Source organism: Oncorhynchus tshawytscha, linkage group LG03 (genome assembly GCF_018296145.1).
Source record: "Oncorhynchus tshawytscha isolate Ot180627B linkage group LG03, Otsh_v2.0, whole genome shotgun sequence".
NCBI classification, from domain to species: domain Eukaryota; kingdom Metazoa; phylum Chordata; class Actinopteri; order Salmoniformes; family Salmonidae; genus Oncorhynchus; species Oncorhynchus tshawytscha.
Genome location: NC_056431.1, coordinates 68627029 through 68650831, shown reverse-complemented (window position 1 = coordinate 68650831; position 23803 = coordinate 68627029). Strand labels below are relative to the sequence as shown.

At 44.2% G+C, this 23803-nt stretch overlaps 1 protein-coding gene across 1 annotated transcript in view; it reads right to left on the bottom strand.

Moving 5' to 3' along the window:
* tmtops2b (teleost multiple tissue opsin 2b) overlaps positions 1-23803 on the bottom strand; it is a 51755-nt gene that overhangs the window by 16097 nt on the left and 11855 nt on the right. The gene's annotated exons all lie outside the window — the stretch shown is intronic.

Sequence of the window (23803 nt, the reverse complement as noted above, 5' to 3'; positions counted from 1 at the left end):
GGAGAGAGACATTGGGTGGTAGTGAGAAAGAGAAGGAGAGAGACATTGGGTGGTAGTGAGGAAGGGAAGAAGGAGAGAGACATTGGGTGGTAGTGAGGAAGGGAAGAAGGAGAGAGACATTGGGTGGTAGTGAGGAAGGGAAGAAGGAGAGAGACATTGGGTGGTAGTGAGGAAGGGAAGAAGGAGAGAGACATTGGGTGGTAGTGAGAAAGAGAAGGAGAGAGACATTGGGTGGTAGTGAGGAAGGGAAGAAGGAGAGAGACATTGGGTGGTAGTGAGGAAGGGAAGAAGGAGAGAGACATTGGGTGGTAGTGAGGAAGGGAAGAAGGAGAGAGACATTGGGTGGTAGTGAGGAAGGGAAGAAGGAGAGAGACATTGGGTGGTAGTGAGGAAGGGAAGAAGGAGAGAGACATTGGGTGGTAGTGAGGAAGGGAAGAAGGAGAGAGACATTGGGTGGTAGTGAGAAAGGGAAGAAGGAGAGAGACATTGGGTGGTAGTGAGGAAGGGAAGAAGGAGAGAGACATTGGGTGGTAGTGAGGAAGGGAAGGAGAGAGACATTGGTTGGTAGTGAGGAAGGGAAGGAGAGAGACATTGGGTGGTAGTGAGGAAGGGAAGGAGAGAGACATTGGGTGGTAGTGAGGAAGGGAAGAAGGAGAGAGACATTGGGTGGTAGTGAGGAAGGGAAGGAGAGAGACATTGGGTGGTAGTGAGGAAGGGAAGAAGAGAGACATTGGGTGGTAGTGAGAAAGAGAAGGAGAGAGACATTGGGTGGTAGTGAGGAAGGGAAGAAGGAGAGAGACATTGGGTGGTAGTGAGGAAGGGAAGAAGGAGAGAGACATTGGGTGGTAGTGAGAAAGAGAAGGAGAGAGACATTGGTTGGTAGTGAGGAAGGGAAGGAGAGAGACATTGGGTGGTAGTGAGGAAGGGAAGAAGGAGAGAGACATTGGGTGGTAGTGAGGGAGGGAAGAAGGAGAGAGACATTGGGTGGTAGTGAGGAAGGGAAGGAGAGAGACATTGTGTGGTAGTGAGGAAGGGAAGAAGGAGAGAGACATTGGGTGGTAGTGAGGAAGGGAAGAAGGAGAGAGACATTGGGTGGTAGTGGGGAAGGGAAGAAGGAGAGAGACATTGGGTGGTTGTGAGGAAGGGAAGAAGGAGAGAGACATTGGGTGGTAGTGAGGAAGGGAAGAAGGAGAGAGACATTGGGTGGTAGTGAGGAAGGGAAGAAGGAGAGAGACATTGGGTGGTAGTGAGGAAGGGAAGAAGGAGAGAGACATTGGGTGGTAGTGGGGAAGGGAAGAAGGAGAGAGACATTGGGTGGTAGTGAGGAAGGGAAGAAGGAGAGAGACATTGGGTGGTAGTGAGGAAGGGAAGAAGGAGAGAGACATTGGGTGGTAGTGAGGAAGGGAAGAAGGAGAGAGACATTGGGTGGTAGTGAGGAAGGGAAGAAGGAGAGAGACATTGGGTGGTAGTGGGGAAGGGAAGAAGGAGAGAGACATTGGGTGGTTGTGAGGAAGGGAAGAAGGAGAGAGACATTGGGTGGTAGTGAGGAAGGGAAGGAGAGAGACATTGGGTGGTTGTGAGGAAGGGAAGAAGGAGAGAGACATTGGGTGGTAGTGAGGAAGGGAAGAAGGAGAGAGACATTGGGTGGTAGTGAGGAAGGGAAGAAGGAGAGAGACATTGGGTGGTTGTGAGGAAGGGAAGGAGAGAGAGACATTGGGTGGTAGTGAGGAAGGGAAGAAGGAGAGAGACATTGGGTGGTAGTGAGGAAGGGAAGAAGGAGAGAGACATTGGGTGGTAGTGAGGAAGGGAAGGAGAGAGACATTGGGTGGTTGTGAGGAAGGGAAGAAGGAGAGAGACATTGGGTGGTATAGTGAGGAAGGGAAGAAGGAGAGAAGACAGAAGGACAGAGTGAGGAAGGAGGAAGGGGGAGAAAGAGAGATTCATTGACCAATTATTGGCTGACTAAATGAGAAAACAGATTGAGTTGAAGAGTTCCACAGATTGATCTATTGGGAGATCAATACACTCATAAAGGGTTAGTAATAAACAGGGCCTTGGGGAGACATGGGCTGCGGTCCAAACACATAAAAGACGCTCCCTATCCCCTCAGCCCTCTAATTAAGTGGACACTTCTGATGATGTATCATGACGTCTGACAAGTATACACTTGCAGGGCAAGGGGCGAGGGAGGAAGGAATGATTTTTAAATGGACCACCCTTGGCCGGGAAATTCGTCACTCGTTCATCATGATTGTGTTTTTACTGCATTGTCGGAACTAGAAGAACTAGAAGCACAAGCATTTCGCTACACTCGCATTAACATCTGCTAACCATGTGTATGTGACAAATAAAATTGGATTTGATTTGATTTGTTTTCAGCCACCGGTAGCTTGTGGGTGCTTTATATCCGCTACATTCAATTATGAGTGCATGTCTACTTATACTAAATATATAAATATTAATATACGCCTAATGTATGATAGCTAGCAAATTAATTAGATAAATAACATTAGCCTGCCTAGCTGGAATTTCTGAAAGAAGTCAAATGTTTTATTTCTACAATTTCCAAAAGCTAACCAAACAAAAACATATTTACTTTTTACGTAGTAGCAAAATTTCGAACTTATTTGCATTCGTTTTTACTTACACTTGTATGCTGACTTCTCCATTGATGTTGTTTTTAGCGGATGTACTATCGTCACGAATTGAATTATGGGGAGTTTCAGGTCCTGGAGTGAACATAATTGTACACTCGCAAAGCCGACGAAAAACGAGGGCTGAGGGACTTATGTTGTAAACTTCCCTTGCTTGGCTAATCATTTGGACCGCCCTCCAAGATGGCGACGGGGATTCCTCCAAGGGCATAAGGCGAGGGTAAGTGGAAGAGGGTGTGTCTTTTAAGTGTTTGGACCGCAGCCATGGTGACTCTCTAAAGTCAGTGTGTGCACTAAACATAGGAGCTGGATGAGACGAAAGATACATAGATGTCTGCTCGTTGATTCCTCTGGTGATATTTTAACAGCACAGTGATCCCCTAGCATTTGTATTAGCCGCTTTGATAAATCTTAACTGACATGTCTGAGGGCTTGCAAATTTGTGAGGGCTTGCAAATTTTAAAAATCCCCACACTATTTCTGCATAAAATTGTCAAATCATTGCAATATTTATTGCATAAAACTGACCCACCACCACTGTACAAAACAGAGGGCTTGTATTTTCAACCAATCACACCACATCAATACATTTTCGCAACAAATTCATTGCAAATTGCCTTGCAAATTGTCAGACTTGTCACACCAAAATCAATAATTTTTGCCCGCAAATGTCACTAGAAATCCCCACTAAATCCTGGAGGGTCTGAATACATCATTTCGTAGTACTTGGTGAAAAACATGTGTTGTTTATTCCAATCTCGATACGTGGAGGTTCTGCTCTGAATACCAACACCCACAGCTTGAGCTAGACTTTTTAATGAGAAACAAGTTGAAAGGATCACGAGAAGCAACACATTGGGGACATTGACTATTGCTGTGACACAATTTTATTGGTGGGAGTCTTATGATCAACTTTTTTTTTTTGTACTGGTGTATTCAAGGTAAACATAAAGTACATTATAACACTATCTCCTCCAAACAAAGTTGAAGCAATTTCATCAACATTTGATGTAAGCAGATGAGATTGTGTGTGGTGTGTGTGTGTGTGTGTCAAGGGAAAGAATGAAAATCTGCAATACTGCTGCTGTCCCTCAGGAGTTGAGTTTACCACCCCAGCTTTCCCTCTACAGAGGTGGGATTGTCTGTAAACTCCATCTAACCTTGGCCTTGGAGGCAGATTCTGACCTACAGCGAGTGAGGAAGTCTTTCTCTCCCTCTTTTCGTATCAGAGAGCTGCCGAATTCACAAATAGTTTCTCTAAGAGGCTTTGATCTCAGCCACAGTCTAATCTAGCACAACATTGTGTATTATTGTAACATCTGAACGTGACACAACACATAGAGAACACATGTAAATGTACTGAATATAAACATGAACAAAATAGCTATCTCATCTCCATAGTTATGTAACAGTGCTTCTAGGAAGTTTCTGAACTGATTTAATAACGCATAAAGTCTCACATCAACAGAACACAATGGGATTCTATTAGACACGTCACTGACTAAACACACGTTTGTACACACACATACCAAAAGCACACACACGCACTCTTTCTTTCTCTCTCTCTCTCTCTTTCTCTGTCTCTCTATCTCTTTCCATCTATCTCTATCGCTCTGTCTCTCTCTATCTATCTTTCTTTCTCTGTCACTCTCTCTCTCTCTCAAATCAAATCACATTTTATTTGTCACATGCGCCAAATACAACAGGTGTAGTAGACCTTACAGTGAAATGCTTACTTACAAGCTCTTAACCAACAATGCAGTTTTAACGAAATACCCCCCAAAAAGTAAGAGATAAGAATAACAAATAATTAAAGAGCAGCAGTAAAATAACAATAGAGGTGTTATATTTTTAAATTTTTTATTTCACCTTTATTTAACCAGGTAGGCAAGTTGAGAACAAGTTCTCATTTACAATTGCGACCTGGCCAAGATAAAGCAAAGCAGTTCGACACATACAACAACACAGAGTTACACATGGAGTAAAACAAACATACAGTCAATAATACAGTATAAACAAGTCTATATATGATGTGAGCAAATGAGGTGAGTTAAGGGAGGTAAAGGCAAAAAAAGGCCATGGTGGCAAAGTAAATACAATATAGCAAGTAAAACACTGGAATGGTAGATTTGCAGTATACAGTGAGGCAAAAAAGTATTTAGTCAGCCACCAATTGTGCAAGTTCTCCCACTTAAAAAGATGAGAGATGCCTGTACTTTTCATCATAGGTACACTTCAACTACGACAGATAAAATGAGAAAAAAAAATCCAGAAAATCACATTGTAGGATTTTTTATGAATTTATTTGCAAATTATGGTGGAAAATAAGTATTTGGTCAATAACAAAAGTTTATCTCAATACTTTGTCCGGCAATTCCTGACATGTCAACAGAAAATGAGTGCACAACTGGTAAATAGTCGCTTATATATCAGTCATTTAGGTGGCTAGCTGCCAGCAGAGACTTCTATTGCATTAACATTGGCTAGTATTACTTAGCCAGCTAGAAGGATGAAGTAAAAAGCTAACATTAAACAAAGCCTACCTCAGCAGGGGCGAAAAATAGGCTACTAAGTTCTCATAATAACTTTGCTTTATGGGGGTAGGCTATTAAGACAGACACAGATGTGGTGCTCAGTGGTGAGGCTGAGACAGGAGCCAGGTGGAGCTCTTCAACATTTTTAGCACAATATTTATTTGTTATTTTTTTATGAAACATTTTTTGGGTGGGGGGTTTGTCTGTTTTGCATGTTATTTTGGCATTAATACATGTCACATATCAGTTTGCAAACAATGTTCAATATATATCATTGGGTTAATAAAGCTGCATATAAACATTGTCACTTTGTTGTTTTCTTGAGAAGGCAGCTCCAAAATGCAGGTGTTGCAGTTTAGCTCAGTGCTTTCTGTGGTGGTGGGGCAAGGCAGCAGAAAATACAGAGCATTGCGCAGTGATTGGCTCAGTGTTCTGTCACTCATGGGGACACTACGTCACCGCCAAGTATAAGGGTAGAGCTAGAAAATCCTAGCCTCTTAGGTGCTGCCATAGAGTTACATTAGTAGCGCCCAACAAAGAAGGCTCAAGGTCATTGGCCACAGATAAAATGTAGTCAAATCACGTTATATGTACAGTAGCTTTGATTGGACTGATCATGTCAACATCTTACTTTCAAAATCTTAACTAGCAGTCATCATCATGAATCATGTCGACAATCTACTGGCGAATCCTTTTTAATCCTTGTCATATGAAGAGAAATAATGAAGAGAAATTATAAATAAAATGTATCGGTGCTCATCTGCCATTGGACTTAAACATTACACAACAAGTTGGAAATCGTAAATTCAACAATGAGTGGTTTGGAAGGGATCAGTGACAGTGAGTAACTGCAAGCATTGCAAAGCGATCACTAGCCTGCTATTCAGTAGAGTGGCTGTGTGGTCCCACATCTGGGATTAAGGGGCTCTTTTCCAAGTTTAAAATTATAAACATTCAACATTGGCCATGCTGTCATTGAAGCATGATTTGTGCCGCGCTCAAAACAACTGTTAACTCGGAATTGTGAAAACTGTTTGGGAAAATACGTTTTGAACAGACATCCAACTCAGAATTATAAATCCGGCCTATTTCTAAAGCTACGACCTGAAGATCAATGAAGAAGATCAATGACGTCATCATGATTCGCCCTTGTTTTATTTTTTATAATCAAAATTACGGATTGCCTCTTATCCGCTCATCGTTCCCTTATGCCATAGTTTTGTACATCTCAATTTTCAGTAGAAACCACATTTGTTTAAGTTAGTCAGCCATATCAGCTATGTTTTTTTAAAGGCAGTAAATGAGGCTGAATGAACTGTGTGGCTGCCAGACAAGGCTCTGCTGATAGCCAGGTGTAGCGGCGGTAAGGTGTTGGTATGGCTGTTGGGACAGATTTACGAAGGCCATTTGTGGGCACCGTTTGTCACCGTTAGAGTGCAATTCATGTATTGTTTAGTGTTGTGTTGTGTAATGGCTTTGCTGGCATGCATCCCACTTTTTATTTATTTTTTGCCCCACAAATCTCCACTGCCGAGGAGGAAGAAGAGGAGACAGACAGAGAGAGAGAGAGGAAGCAAGCAGAGAGAGGTTAGTACAGTGGTTCCCAAACTTGGGGTCGGAGCCCATGTTAGGACCCCTGAGAAAATCTGTACTACTCTTATCAAACAAGTAAGGACATCACTGATATTAATAGTAAGTAATATTCTAATAATTCATATTAATGTGATAATACGATCATCTGTGTGCTACATTGATGTCTGTTTGTGCAGTGCTTGATTAGTAATGCCTGGTAATACAAACGTGAACGCTATGTAATTTGAGAAAGGAGAGATCTATGTAACGAGTTGATGAGCAATTCATCATTATAGCTGATGCTACGTGTCAGTGTGATTCATTTATCACATTTTGTTACGGTTTTCTTCCGTCGAAAGAGAGTCGGACCAAAATGCAGCATGGTTAATACATGTTTAATGACGAAATAAACACGATAATACAAAAACGGACCGTGAAAACCTCTACAGCCTATCTGGTGACAGTAACACAGAGACAGGAACAATCACCCACCAAACACTCAAAGAATATGGCTGCCTAAATATGGTTCCCAATCAGAGACAACGAGAATCACCTGCCTCTGATTGAGAACCGCCTCAGGCAACCATAGACTTTGCTAGAACACCCCACTAAGCCACAATCCCAAAACCTACGAAAAACCCCCATACACAAACACACCACAAAATAAACCCATATCACACCCTGGCCTGACCAAATAAACAAAGAAAACACAAAATACTAAGACCAGGGCGTGACACATTTCCCCCCTTTCAACTGCATACAGTAGCTAATAGGCTGCTTATCATCTATGCATAGTCACTTCACCCCTACCTACATGTACAAACTACCTCGACTAACCTGTACCCCCACATATTGACACAGTACCGGTACCCCCTGTATATAGCCTCGTTATTGTTATTTTATTGTGTTACTTTGTTATTATTTTTTACTTTAGTTTATTTGGTCAATATTTTCTTAACTCTTTCTTGAACTGCACTGTTGGTTAAGGGCTTGTAAGTAAGCATTTCAAGGTAAGGTCTACTACACCTGTTGTATTCGGAGCATGTGACGAATGAAGTTAGATTTGATGTGTTTGTAGATGGACTGAGGTGAATGAACCTACAGCAGCCCAGTTGATAATGGCTGGGGTCATTTTTACTTGTTATTTTTTTCTGTTCTCCAAATCACATTTTGACATTCTTTAATTGTATAGAAATGCAGTGAATGAGCTTCAACTTTCAAATAATGTCCCCTTCCGGACATCACAAAAACTAAAACAGTGGTTACGGCCCTGCAGATTAGTGGCAAAAGTGATAGTGTAAGTGGTTCATGGTCAGCCACACACGTTTATTGCCCATGTGAAAGAGTCCAGCTGATGAGTTGGTGTGGAGCCCTGGAGTTTATAGAGCTGTAGTCAACCTGGGCTCCTGGATGCAACTAAATTATTCAGGTGCAGCTGAAACCCCAGGCTTGGCCACTGATTGGCTAACCGGGTGTCACATGATTCTGGTTACCCATAGCAACAGAGTGTTCCAGGGGAAAAGGTGTGAAAGTTGGGGGCAGAGTGACTGTAGACAATGGAACGTCCATCCCCCTACCTACATGTAATAAAGTGTCTTAAACTTTGAGAGTTAGAGAAGGACTCATGTGCAACTACAAGGGTTTTCTACACAGTCTAATTGGAATGAACAGCAATAGCTTTGACTGATGCAGGAAACATACAATAGAGCACCTGATGCATCAGAAATTGTGTTAGAGTTATTGCCAACCTAAAATAGTCGTCATATAATTAATAATACCGTTTATACAGGTTTTATACAAATGTTCTGCATAAATACCCTCTAAAATATATGTAACAGACCATAAATACCCTCTAAAATATATGTAACAGACCATAAATACCCTCTAAAATATATGTAACAGACCATAAATACCCTCTAAAATATATGTAACAGACCATAAATACCCTCTAAAATATATGTAACAGACCATAAATACCCTCTAAAATATATGTAACAGACCATAAATACCCTCTAAAATATATGCAACAGACCATAAATGCCGAAGTGTTTTATTTTCTTGGAAAGCTGTGAGTGTTATTATATGATACAATATCAGAAAGTCTAAGTCCTATCATCAACTGATTTAAGACAGCGTATGGCTGTGGTTTGACTGCATTGACTGCACTTTAATAACTCTACCTACATGTACATATTACCTCAATTACCTCGAAACCAGTGCCCCCGCACATCGACTCTGTACCCCCTTTATATAGTCCCACTATTATTATTTTACTGCTGCTCTTTAATTATTTGTTATTCTTATCTCTTACTTTTTGAGGGGTATTTTGTTAAAACTGCATTGTTGGTTAAAGGGCTTGTAAGTAAGCATTTCACTGTAAGGTCTACTACACCTGTTGTATTTGGCACATGTGACAAATAAAATTTGTTTTGATTTGTTTGAATGGCTTGTTGTTATATTGGCAGGTTTTTTGACACAGTACCGGTACCCCCTGTATGAATTAGCTATGCATAGGGGTGGCAGGTAGCCTAGTGGTTAGAGTGTTGGACTGGTAACCGTAAAGGTTGAAAGGTTGAATCCCTGAGTTGACAAGGTAAAAATCTGCCCCTGAACAAGGGGCCGAACGTCACTGAAAATAAGAATTTGTTCCAGGTTAAATAAAGGTAAAATGCATTTTGAAAAATGTATGGAATAGTCCCAGTAAGTATTAGATAGAACTCCCCCCTGTAGGGAAAACAACCTGTGGTTACCTAGGTTAACACAATTTTCTTGTCTGGTTGTTTTAGCAAATTACAAAACTACATTTAAGAAAAGTATACAATTTCTAAAGATTACTTTTGAACATTGCCTGCTGCAGAGCGTTCTCATTAATTAGAAATAGAAAAACATAACATTATATGCCTTCCCTCATGCCCATTTCATGACGGGCTAGTAGCCATGTGCTAGCTAGCTCCCGACCAGATCATTAACCAAGACCAACAACACAAACACATTGACTATACAGTAGTGTAGTGAGTAGTGAGTAGTGAGTGCAGTTACAAATGGACTATCCTAAACAAATTAAATGTCTTACCTGTGGTGAAATGTTTTCTACACACATAGACGTGTAGCCTACTTGGCCACTGTGTCCCCACATTTCTCACTCCGAATAGCCTGAAGCCACAGGGCTCATCTCCCAGGCGCTATTTCCTTACGTGGAAGCATTACGATCCGTAAATTTGGATGTTTGACCTGGCTACATGTACATTGAACAACACAGCAGCTTTTTGGCAGGTTTTGTTATTTCTGTATAACAAAAAATCTATGACCCCCAATTTGTGGGCGTGGTCAAGGGAATTCCTTATTATTACGCCAACAAACATACGATGCAAATAATCTTCCAATTCATTGTTTTACACAATATCGTATCACAGCATTGGTGATCCATGGTTGACCAATTCCCTGACCAACATCGCTGACCTGTTATTCCATCATAAGAAAGTTGATGTCCATTCTAATATTCCAATTCCTAATTCTATGATGATATCATAAAGACTGATGTGATGATTTAAAGACTGTCTCTGAAATATGGCAATTTATCAGCCAGCTAAGTGAACTTCCTCAGGTGTTTGGATGTTGTTCGGTTTAAATACTGACACCTGTTTGTTATTCGCCAGAGGCTGTCATTTATTGAGATACACATTTTGAATAATGAACTAAGATTCCTTACTATGCAAACACACAGCCACCCACCCAACTGCCAGCCCACACACATGCCCACACTGTGTCCTCTCCTGCAACAGCAATGACTATCCTCATTAAACTTCCATTACATGGGCTGCTGTGTATCCCCAGGAGCAGTAAGGACTGTCCTCATTAAAATGCCATTAGCTGGACTGTTCTGTATCACTAGGCTCAGTGAGGAGTGTCCTCATTAAAATGCCATTAGCTGGACTGTTCTGTATCACTAGGCTCAGTGAGGAGTGTCCTCATTAAAATGCCATTAGCTGGACTGTTCTGTATCACTAGGCTCAGTGAGGAGTGTCCTCATTAAAATGCCATTAGCTGGACTGTTCTGTATCACTAGGCTCAGTGAGGAGTGTCCTCATTAAAATGCCATTAGCTGGACTGTTCTGTATCACTAGGCTCAGTGAGGAGTGTCCTCATTAAAATGCCATTAGCTGGACTGTTCTGTATCACTAGGCTCAGTGAGGAGTGTCCTCATTAAAATGTCATTAGCTGGACTGTTCTGTGTCACTAGGCTCAGTGAGGAGTGTCCAAATTAAAAAGCCCTTACCTGGGGTGCTGTGACTGTATCTCCAGGCTAGGTGATGCATGACAACACTTAAACCTGCCTGAAGACAATTGGAGGGTTTGTGTCAAACAGCAAATAAAAATACTTTTAGTGGCTGACACAGATAATTCCCATTCTCCATAAACCTCCATCATTCCCTCACTCTCTCCCCTCTTCTCTCCTTCCTTCAACTGCCAGGAGAACCACTGCCAGGAGAACCACTGCCAGGAGAACCACTGCCAGGAGAACCACTGCCAGGAGAACCAGTGCCAGGAGAACCACTGCCAGGAAAACCACTGCCAGGAGAACCACTGCCAGGAGAACCACTGCCAGGAGAACCACTGCCAGGAGAACCACTGCCAGGAGAACCACTGCCAGGAGAACCACTGCCAGGAAAACCACTGCCAGGAGAACCACTGCCAGGAGAACCACTGCCAGGAGAACCACTGCCAGGAAAACCACTGCCAGGAGAACCACTGCCAGGAGAACCAGTGCCAGGAGAACCACTGCCAGTACCTGGAAAGTGTTACGTGTACACTGGCCTACACACAATTCCACATAATGTAAAAGTGGAATTATGTAAAAAATATATATAAATATATTCAAATTAATAAAACATTTAAAGCTGAAATATCTTGAGTCAATAAGTATTAGTGCTGAGCGATCAACTGACATTTCGTTATTTCTTTGGTTGTTAAACAACAAAGTGACGACGTCTGTTCAATTACTTGAATTCCATTTAATTCCGTTTTTTGTGAGCCCAACGTGTTGTTTCTCTGTAGAGAAATCTAATTATTCATGACAGAAATCAAGTCAACCATGTGGGACGCTAGGCTGAAGGGAGTTGTAGTTTTCATTAAGCAAATATTCAACTTTGTTCAGCTCAGAAACGTGGTAATTAACTGCAATACCATAATCCATTGACCCATTTTTCCTGGCTTGGATGGAAATGGATCAGAGAGGAAGAGGCGAAGCAAGAAGTTTTACTCTCGCCAAAATCTGTCCAAACTAAGCCCAATGCGTTTATATGGGTTTATTTTTGACCTAAGATTGCCTCCTGCCTTCCCGCCTTTGGGACAACAACTCCCATTGTTAGGGCGGAGACGTGAGCATCTTGTCATTATATACAGATATCTGGACGGATACTTTTATGCCTGCTATTAAAGATTTTTTACAACTAAACCAAGATAGACCACAGCCAGTTTTTTCCAATGGGAACAAATGAGTCATAGTGGGTAGAACAAGCAAGGAGGTGGGCAGAGCCAAGCACAAGCTAGTGAGATCCTATTGGCGAGTTCTAGCATGCATCTGCATATTTCCGCCTGCTCTGTGAAGTGCGCGTGTGCAATAACTCAATTCACCTTTGCACTCCTAAACAACACCATATTTTTTTTACTTCTGCAAAGAGTGAAGTCTACAAAATGTAGTCCACTCTGTTCATAACATATTCTAATTTTGAGAACAGAAAACTGTATTGAAATCAAATGTTTCATCGATGAGCAAATTAGCAGAATGTTGGCCAAAATGAATCTTGTTCCATCTTCTTCCACTACCAGCCAGTGTGCTTCCTCTCACTAAGCCAAGTGGATGCTTTTCATTTATGCATCCGGTTAAATATCTGTTCTGTCTGTGCTGCTACGTTAAGTTACATGCACACAGACCGCATGAGAGAGGAATGTGCACAACACGATGAGAGGGACAGATACAGTTTGTGAAAGTACGCTTTATCTACTTTTAAGAACTAGTAAAAGGATTTTGTCAAACAACTCTGCAGCATAGGCTACTTAGGCAGGTCATAAGATGTGACCTTTCCAACAAGTCAGTTCATCAAATTTCAGCCCTGCTAGAGCTGCCCCAGTCAACTGTAATTGCTGTTGTTGTGAAGTGGAAGCGTCAAGGAGCAACAACGGTTCAGCCGTGAAGTGGTAGGCCACACAAGCTCATAGAATGGGACCATGGAATGCTGAAGCGCGTAGCATGTAAAACTCGTCTGTCCTCGGTTGCAACGCTCACTACCCGGTTCCAAACTGCTTCTGGAAGCAACGTATGGGAGCTTCATGAAATGGGTTTCCAAGGCCGAGCAGCCGCACACAAGCCTAAGATCACACTGCTCAATGCCAAGCGTAGGCTGGAGTTATGTAAAGCTCGCAGCCATTGCACTCTGGGGCAGTGGAAACAATTTTTCTGGAGTGATGAAACCCTAATTAGTGCTAAGGTACAGTAATTTATGGTGAGGATCAAGTCTAATCTTAGCTCCAAAACAGAGACAAATGGCTCCTGGTTATGTACACTGGAACTCAGATAGCACTGCAAACCTGGGTTGTCTGCATTAGCTAAAGCCTAGGCATCAGCTCAGGGAGCTAACACAAACCTTCTGCTGTTCTAATTTCATTCTCCTGCTAATTGTGTACTTTCATATCTGCATTTTCTTCGTAAAAGGAGCTTTGTGGATAATGTTTTAGCAGCAACTCTTATCCAGTAGTGAGTGTATACATTTTTGTACTGCTCTCCCATCAGAATTGAAACCTTAACCCTGGTATTGCAAGTGCTATGCTCTACCAACTGAGCCACACAGGAGCACAGGATAAAGAGTAACATCATTATGAACATTATAATGAGCGAGACAGCAAATTTAATTTGAACTCCTGTCATTGACAGCTACAAATGGGTCCTGCATGAGTACACCAGAACAAGTTGACATGAAGGACATTATTTAAAGTAGCCGTGTTACGCTTTCTCACTTTGCCTTTTCTCCTACGTCTTCTCCTCCTCCCCTCCCTACCTCCTCTCCTCTCCTCCCCTCCCCATTCCCTTCTCCCTTCCCTACCTTCTCTCCACCTCCCTACTCCCTCCTCCCTTCCCTACCTCCTCTCCTCCTCCCCTCCCTACCTCCTCTACTCCCCTCCCTACTCCCTCCTCCCTTCCCTACCTCCTCTCCCCCTCCCCTCCCCCTCCCTACCTCCTACCCTCCTCCTCTCCCCCTCCCTTCCCTACCTTCTCTCCACCTCCCTACTCCCTCCTCCCTTCCCTACCTCCTCTCCCCTCCCCTCCCTACCTCCCCCTTCCTCTCCCCCTCCTCTCCCATCCCTACCTCCTACCCTCCTCTCCTCCTCCCCTACCTACCTTGTCCCCGCCCTACCACCACTCCTCCACTCACTATCTCCTCCTCCCCTCACTATCTCCTCCTCCCCTCACTATCTCCTCCCCGCTTCCCTTCCCTACCTTGTCCCTGCATTACCTCCATTCCGCCAAACTACCTCCCCTCCCTATCTCTAACAGACTAACAGATAGGCTAACAGATTTAACCTCTAACAGACTTAACCGATAGGCTACCTGCCGTCCACCAAACGCTAACAGACTCAAACGCTAACAGACATAACCACTAACAGACTTAACCGCTAACAGGCTTAACCGCTAACAGGCTTAACCGCTAGGCTACCTGCCGTCCACTATGTGCTAACAGCCTTAACCGCTAACAGGCTTAACCGCTAGGCTACCTGCCGTCCACTATGTGCTAACAGCCTTAACCGCTAACAGACTTAACCGCTAGGCTACCTGCCGTCCACTATGTGCTAACAGCCTTAACCGCTAACAGACTTAACCGATAGGCTACCTGCCGTCCACTATATGCTAACAGCCTTAACCGCTAACAGACTCAACCGCTAAGCTACCTGCCGTCCACTACATGCTAACAGCCTTAACCGCTAACAGACTTAACCGATAGGCTACCTGCCGTCCACTATATGCTAACAGACCTAACCGCTAACAGGCTTAACCGATAGGCTACCTGCCGTCCACCAAACGCTAACAGACTCAAACGCTAACAGACATAACCGCTAACAGACTTAACCGCTAGGCTACCTGCCGTCCACTATATGCTAACAGACCTAACCGCTAACAGGCTCAACCGCTAAGCTACCTGCCGTCCACTATATGCTAACAGACCTAACCGCTAACAGACTCAACCGCTAAGCTACCTGCCGTCCACTATATGCTAACAGACCTAACCGCTAACAGACTTAACCGATAGGCTACCTGCCGTCCACCAAACGCTAACAGACTCAAACGCTAACAGACATAACCACTAACAGACTTAACCGCTAGGCTACCTGCCACCCACTTTATGTTAACAGACTGCTGTCCTCAGGAAACCTGCCTCTATAGGGGTTGCGTTAAGAAAGCAGCAGCTATGACATTGGTTAGAATGTAAAAGCAGCAAGCTAAGTCTACGATTTGTTTGTACTTCTGTCGATTACCTACATCGACTATTGTTGACAATCCACTGTTTACCTTAACAGTGAACAGCAAAAAACAAGTCACCTGTACAACCAAGAGCCCCAAATCGTCAATCAAAGCTTATTCGTTGCAGTGTTTCGTGCTTCCTTCCCGATTGCAGGACTAAGATAGGGTTTCAGTAAATCAAAGCCTAAAAAGAAACATTCCATGGGTGATATAATCATTATGTATTGGAGCTTCTATCGATTGTGTTATGGGGCACGTAAAGTTTACAGAAAAAAACAATCTACGTTGGACAACTAAGGTTATTCCAAGGACTCTGCCGGAGAGCTGAAGACAGAGAGTGTGTTTGATGATCTGAACAATGAGCTTAATCTTGGTGAAACTGTCACAGTCAGCCAAAGCCATGGACTGTCCCTCGGTCAGCCAACTCATCAGGGGGAGCTTCCCTTCCAAGACAGGGTCAGTGATGATGATAATGCTAATAATAATAATGCTGCTAGATGCATCATCATCATGCCTACTTTATAAATGTAGGCATGACGGTGGGGCGGCAGTGCCAAGTGGTTAAAGTTTTGGGTCAGTAACCGAAAGGTTGCTTCATCAAATCACTGAACTGACAAGGTAAAAATCTGTTATTCTGCTCCTGAACAAGGCAGTAAACCTTCCCCAGTAGGCTGTTATTGCAAATAAGAATTTGTTCTTAACTGACTTGTCTAGTTAAATAAAGGTTAACTAAAGGGGGGCATCAAACAGGCATATTCTACGAGTGAGTACAGAGAATGCCCCTGTAATGCTCCGGGTGTCGTGGGTGTGGAGTCAGACGCAGGAGACAGAGAGTGCAATACTGTGCTCTTTAATGCACCAACGCACCACAGGGTGCTCACAATAATAACGGCCCCAAACACGGGGAATGAAAAATGTACAACTGAAAAGGCACGACCAGGAACAAACACGTTCCTCTACTACAGAGCCGAAGGTTACAATGATTAATCCCCCACAACAAACAGGCGGGCCGGCTGTCTAAAGAAGCCCAACTAATCATCACAAACAGGTGCTACCAATAAACATACAAGGAGGGGGAGGAAAGACAATCAGTGGCAGCTAATAGGCCGGTGACGACGACCACCGAGCGCCACCCGACCGGGAAGGGAAGCCACCCTCGGTCGGACTCGTGACTGCCCCCCAAAAATGTATCCGCTCAGTCAATTTTATCCTGCCTATCCTGCTCCCTTTTTTTTCTAGCGTTCAGGATGTTCCATCTGATATCCATTTTAAGAATAAAGGCTGGTGGTGGTGGAGGAGGAACTGCTGGGCATTCAAAACCTAAATACTGGTTATATTTGATTATAAAGTTAGTGAAACAGTAAATTAATAAAGATAAAAGATACAGGGAAACAGAGAGAATGTGAGTGTCCATAGAGCCACACTGTACTTGTTCTTAACTGGCCTACCTGGTTAAATTAAGGTCAAATCAAAAAATGTCAAATTAACAGTAGAGGTGTTATAATACCCATAAAACCTAGCAGTCAAACGGGGAAATGGAACTCCATTACAGAGGAGTCATTAGTCTGTGTGTAATACTACATAATACAGAGTACTCCTGTCCAATACTTCAGGAAGCTTTTAAATACTTTTAAATACTTAACAAAACTACATATGAATGTATAATAGTGCTTAATTGTGTCATTCCATGACATAGACTGACCAAGTGAAAGCTAGGATCCCTTATTGATGTCACTTGTTAAATCCACTTCAATCAGTATAGATAAAGGCAATTGAGACATGGACTGTGTATGTGTGCCATTCAGGGTGAATTGGCAAGACAACATATTTATGTACCTTTAATAACGGGGTATGCTAGTAGTAGGTGCCAGGCACACTGGTTTGTGTCAAGAACTGCAACGCTGCTGGAGTTTTCACGCTCAATAGTTTCCCGTGTGTAAAAAGAATTGTCCACCACCCAAAGGACATCCAGCCAACTTGACACAACTGTGTGAAGCATTGGAGTCAACATGGGCCAGCATCCTTGTTGCAACGCAATATTAGGAAGGTGTTCCTAATGTTTGGTATACTCTGTGTATTTTCAAATAACTTCCCTTTTTCTGGCCTGAAAACTGATTTTGACTAACAACTCGATAAAGAAAAATGACATGCTGCCCTCTGTTTCTAAATCCCGATGTGGCCCTCGAGCCAAACACTTTGCCCACCCCTGGAACACTGCACCAACTACGCAGCACTGAACTGAAGCCATAGCATCTCTCCCTAAATAGTAATGATGGGTGACACTACAATTGTGGCCAAAAGTTTTGACAGAAATATTAATTTTCTCAAAGTCTGCTGCCTCAGTTTGTAATGATGGCAATTTGCATATACTCCAGAATGTTATGAAGAGTGATCAGATGAATTGCAATTAATTGCAAAGTCCCACTTTGCTATGAAAATGAACTGAATCCCCCAAAAACATTTCCACTGTGTCACACCCTGGCCTTAGTATTCTGTGTTTTCTTTATTATTGTGGTTAGGCCAGGGTGTGACATGGGTGATTATGTGTTTGTCTTGTCTAGGGGTTTTTGTAGATTGATGGGGTTGTGTTCAGTGTAGTATTCTAGGTAAGTCTATGGTTGCCTAGAGTGGTTCTCAATCAGAGGCAGGTGTTTATCGTTGTCTCTGATTGGGAACCATATTTAGGCAGCCATATTCTTTGAGTATTTCGTGGGTGATTGTTTACTGTCTCTGTGTTTTGCACCAGTTAGGACTGTTTCGGTTTTCCACGTTTTCTTATTTTGTATATGTATATTGTTCACGTTATCATCTTTATTAAAGATGTTCAACCATAACCACGCTGCATTTTGGTCCTCCTCTCCTTCCCAGGAAGAAAACCGTAGCACACTGCATTTCAGCCCTGCCATAAAAGGACCAGCTGACATCATGTCAGTGATTCTCTCGTTAACACAGGTGTGAGTGTTGACGAGGACAAGGCTGGAGATCACTCTGTCATGCTGATTGAGTTTGAATAACAGACTGGAAGCTTCAAAAGAGGGTGGTTCTTGGAATCATTGTTCTTCCTCTGTCAAACACGGTTACCTGCAAGGAAACACGTGCCGTCATCATTGCTTTGCACAAAAAGGGCTTCAGAGGCAAGGATATTGCTGCCAGTAAGATTGCACCTAAATCAACCATTTATCAGATCATCAAGAACTTCAAGGAGAGTGGTTCAATTGCTGTGAAGAAGGCTTCAGGGTGCCCAAGAAAGTCCAGCAAGCGCCAGGACCGTCTCCTAAAGTTGATTCAGCTGCGGGATCGTGCCACCATCAGTATAGAGCTTGCTCAGGAATGGCAGCAGGCAGGTGTGAGTGCATCTGCACGCACAGTGAGGAGAAGACTTTTGGAGGATGGTCTGGTGTCAAGAAGGTCAGCAAAGAAGCCACTTCTCTCCAGGAAAAACATCAGGGACAGACTGATATTCTGCAAAAGGTACAGCGATTGGACCGCTGAGGACTGGGGTAAAGTCGTTTTCTCTGATGAATCCCCTTACCGATTGTTTGGGGCATCCAGAAAAAAGCTTGTCCGGAGAAGACGAGGTGAGCGCTACCATCAGTCCTGTGTCATGCCAACAGTAAAGTATCCTGAGACCATTCATGTGTGGGGTTGCTTCTCAGCCAAGGGAGTGGGTTCACTCGCAATTTTGAATAAGAACACAGCCATGAATTTTAACGCTCGTCGGAAGAAGTGGACCAAGGTGCAGCGCGGTACGTGTTCATGATTCTTTATTTAATCCGAACACCAAACAAAAGAACAACGAACGTCACATTCTGAAGGCGACACAGAGCTAACAAAAAACAACATCCCACAACCTAAGGTGGTAAAACAAGCTGCCTAAGTATGATTCCCAGTCAGAGACAACGATAGACACCTGTCCCTGATTGAGAACCATACCTGGGCCAAAACATAGAAACACAAAACCTAGAAATAAAGAACATAGAATGCCCACCCAAATCACACCCTGACCAAACCAAATAGAAACATAAAAAGGCTCTCTAAGGTCAGGGCGTGACATGAATAAAGAATGGTACCAACACATCCTCCGAGAGCAACTTCTCCCACCATCCAGGACCAGTTTGGTGTCGAACAATGAATTTTCTAGCATGATGGAGCACCTTGCCATAAGGCAAAAGTGATAACTAAGTGGCTCGGGAACAAAACATCGATATTTTGGGTCCATGGCCAGGAAACTCCCCAGACCTTAATCCCATTGAGAACTTGTGGTCAATCCTTAAGAGGTGGGTGGACAAACAAAACCCCACAAATTCTGACAAACTCCAAGCATTGATTATGCTATAATGGGCTTCAGTCAGGATGTGGTTCAGAAGTTAATTGACAGCATGCTAGGGTGGATTGCAGAGGTCTTGAAAAAGAAGGGTCAACACTGCAAATATTGACTCTTTGCATCAACTTCATGTAATTGTCAATAAAAGCCTTTGACACTCATGAAATGCTTGTTGTAATTATACTTCAGTATTCCATAGTAACATCTGACAAAATTATCTAAAGACACTGAAGCAGCAAACTTTGTGGAAATTAATATTTGTGTCATTCTCAAAACTTTTGGCCACGACTGTACATGTCAACTTTTATTGCTGTTTATTTAACTTTGTTTGTGTTTATTTGTCCTTGTTCAATGTTCATTCCTCCTGACTACTTAACTCTGTTTTAAGGAGTGATGTAACAGATGTGACACAGTTTTTTTGTTCTCTGAGTTTTTCTCTGCAGAGTTTTACCACAACAAATCCTCCAGCACTGTGGGGTTCTGTTGGGTTACCAGTGGTTCAAAGGGTTCTTCATTAACATTCTATGGGCATCTAAGCAGTTATTTAGCCTGCACCTTAAATGTGGTATATATATCCTGAAATAAACAACCAGGATGTATATCTGCTACTCTTTGATGGGAAGGTCTCTGTCCCACCATCTGGCTATTAAAACCTATGCCTCCGCCTGGCTCGCTCTGATTACTAAAAATGCACTTTGATGTTGGGCAGGCAATAATGTGATTTGTTTGGCAGTGCCAGGTCTCCCACTATGCAAATTGAATTGAATTCCAGCAAATCAGAATCAGAAAAAAATCTGTTTTTCTGCCACAGCTGGATGGAAGAGGTTTAGAGTAAATATCTAAGGCAATAAAATTGATCATCATAGAGATTTATCTGGCCTCACTTGCAGCTGAGACCTATTCTGCCTATAATCTGGATTTAAAAAACAGAGATTACCCTGCCGCACGTGTTTTTGTGTGTCTGTGTGTGCTTGCAAGCATGCATGTGTGTTGTACAAAGGGCATTGTACTAGGCTCTCCCCTCTGTCTTACCCTGTAGAGTGCAGTGTGTAGGAGAGATGAACAATCTAAGGTCTTCACCTTTTGCTGTTCACAGCCAACAGCCATTCGTATCCTCTAACCACCCCCTCTAACCAACCTTCTCTTCTAACCACTCATGTCTCTTTCTGCCAGCCATCTCCTCCTACCAGCCATCTCCTCTAACCACCTATCTCCTCTAACCACCTGTCTCCTCTATCCACCCATCTCCTCTATCCACTCATCTCCTCTAACCACCTATTCCCTCTATCCACCCATTTCCTCTAACAACCCCTATCCCTTTCTGCCACCCATATCCTCAAACCACCCATCTCATCTAACCACCCATCTCCTCTAATCTCCAATCTACCTTTCTGCCATCCATCTACTCTTACCACCCCTCTCCTCTAACCACCCATCTCCTCCAACCACCCATCACTTCGAACCACCCATCTCCTCTATCCACCCTTCTCCTCAAACCACCCATCTCCTCTATCCACCCTTCTCCTCAAACCACCCATCTCCTCTAATCACCCATCTCCTCTAACCCCCCGTCTACCTTTCTGTCACCCATCTCCTCTAACCACTCCTCTCCCTGTCTGCCACCCATCTCCTCTAACCACACCCCTCCTCTATCCAACCCTCTCTTCTAACCACCCATCTCCTCTAACCACCCATCTCCTCTATCCACCCTTCTCCAACCACCCACCTCCTCTATCCAACCATCTCATCTAACCACCCATCTCCTCTATCCACCGCTCCCCTCTAAAAACCCATCTAATCCAACCACCCATCTCCTCAACCACCCATGTCCTCTAACCACCCATGTCATCCAAACACCCCTCTCCTCCAACCACCCCTCTCCTCCAACCACCCATGTCCTCCAAACTCCCATATACTCCAACCACCCCACTCCTCTAACCACCCCTCTCCCTTTCTGCCACCCATCTCCACTTACCTCCCTCTCCTCTAACCACTCCTCTCCTCTAACCACTCCTCTCCTCTATTCACACCTCTTCTCTAACCACCAATCTCCACCAACCACCCATCTCCTCGAACCACCCATCTCCTCGAACCACCCATCTCCTAACCACCCATCTCCTCTAACCACCCATCTCCTCTAACCACCCATCTCATCCAACCACCCATTTCATCCAACCACCCATCTCCTCCAACCACCCATCTACTCTATCTACCCATCTCCTCGAACCACCCATCTCCTCTAACCACCCATCTCCTCTAACCACCCATTTCATCCAACCACCCATTTCCTCCAACCACCCATCTACTCTATCTACCCATCTCCTCGAACCACCCATCTCCTCTAACCACCCATCTCTATCCACCCATCTCCTCCAACCACCCATCTACTCTATCTACCCATCTCCTCTAACCACCCATCTCCTCTAACCACCCATCTCTATCCACCCATCTCCTCTAACCCCCCATCTACCTTTCTGTCACCCATCTCCCCTAACCACTCATCTCCCTGTCTGCCACCCATCTCCTCTAACCACACCCCTCCTCTATCCAACCCTCTCTTCTAACCACCCATCTCCTCCAACCTCCCATCTCCTATATGCACCCTTCTCCACCAACCACCCTCTCCTCTAACCACCCCTTTCCTCTAACCACCCCTTTCCTCTAACCACCCACCTCCTCAAACCACCCATCTCATCTAACCATCCATCTCCTCTATCCACCCCTCCCTTCTAAAAACCCATCAATTCCAACCACCCATCTCCTCAACCACCCATGTCGTCCAACCACCCCTCTCCTCCAACCACCCCTCTCCTCTAACCACCCATGTCCTCCAACCACCCATGTCCTCCAAACTCCCATATACTCCAACCACCCCACTCCTCTAACCACCCCTCTCCCTTTCTGCCACCCATCTCCACTTACCCCCCCTCTCCTCTAACCACCCATCTCCTCCAACCACCCCTCTTCTTTAACCACCCATCTCCTCTATCCACCCATTACCTCTAACCACCCATCTCCTCTTTCCACCCATTACCTCTAACCACCCATCTCCTCTAACACCCCTCTCCCTTTCTGCTACCCATCTCCTCTTACCACCCATCTCCTCTTTCCACCCATCTCCTCCAACCACCCATCTCCTCCAACCACCCATCTCCTCCAACCACTCCTCTCCTCCAACCACCCATCTCCTCTATCCACCCATTACCTCTTACCACCCATCTCTAACCACCCATCCTCCAACCACCCATCTCTAACCACCCATTTCCTCCAACCACCCATCTCTCCCAACCACCCCTCTCCTCTAACCACCCCTCTCCTCTAACCACCCATCTCCATTTCTGCCACCCATCTCCTCTTTCCACCCATCTCTTCTAACCACCCGTCTCCTCCAACCACCCGTCTCCTCCAACCACCCGTCTCCTCCAACCACCCTCTCCTCCAACCACCCCTATTCTCTAACCACCCCTCTCCACCAACCACCCTCTCCTCTAACCACCCCTTTCCTCTAACCACCCACCTCCTCTATCCAACCATCTCATCTAACCACCCATCTCCTCTATCCACCCCTCCCTTCTAAAAACCCATCAATTCCAACCACCCATCTCCTCAACCACCCATGTCCTCTAACCACCCATGTCGTCCAACCACCCCTCTCCTCCAACCACCCCTCTCCTCTAACCTCCCATGTCCTCCAACCACCCATGTCCTCCAAACTCCCATATACTCCAACCACCCCACTCCTCTAACCACCCCTCTTCCTTTCTGCCACCCATCTCCACTTACCTCCCCTCTCCTCTAACCACCCTCTCCTCCAACCACCCCTCTTCTCTAACCACCACTCTTCTCTAACCACCCCTCTTCTCTAACCACCCATCTCTTCCAACCACCCCTCTCCTCCAACCACCCATCTTCTCTAACCACCCCTCTCCTCTATCCACCCGTTTCCTCTATCCACTCCTCTAACTTTCTCACCCCTTCTCTTTTCATTTTCTTCTCCATCTCGTTCTTCTCCATCTCTCCCACCCACTTCAGTCAACCCCCATCCAAAACTGTGTGCGTGTGTGTGTGTGTGTGTGTGACACATGAAGAAATGAACAGTAAATGAAATGTGGAGTGGTAAAGAGCCAAGAGTGAGGGAGGGGAGAGTATGGAGTGATGAAGTGAGAAATGTTTTAATTGGTGGGAAAAGACAGTGTGAGAGACA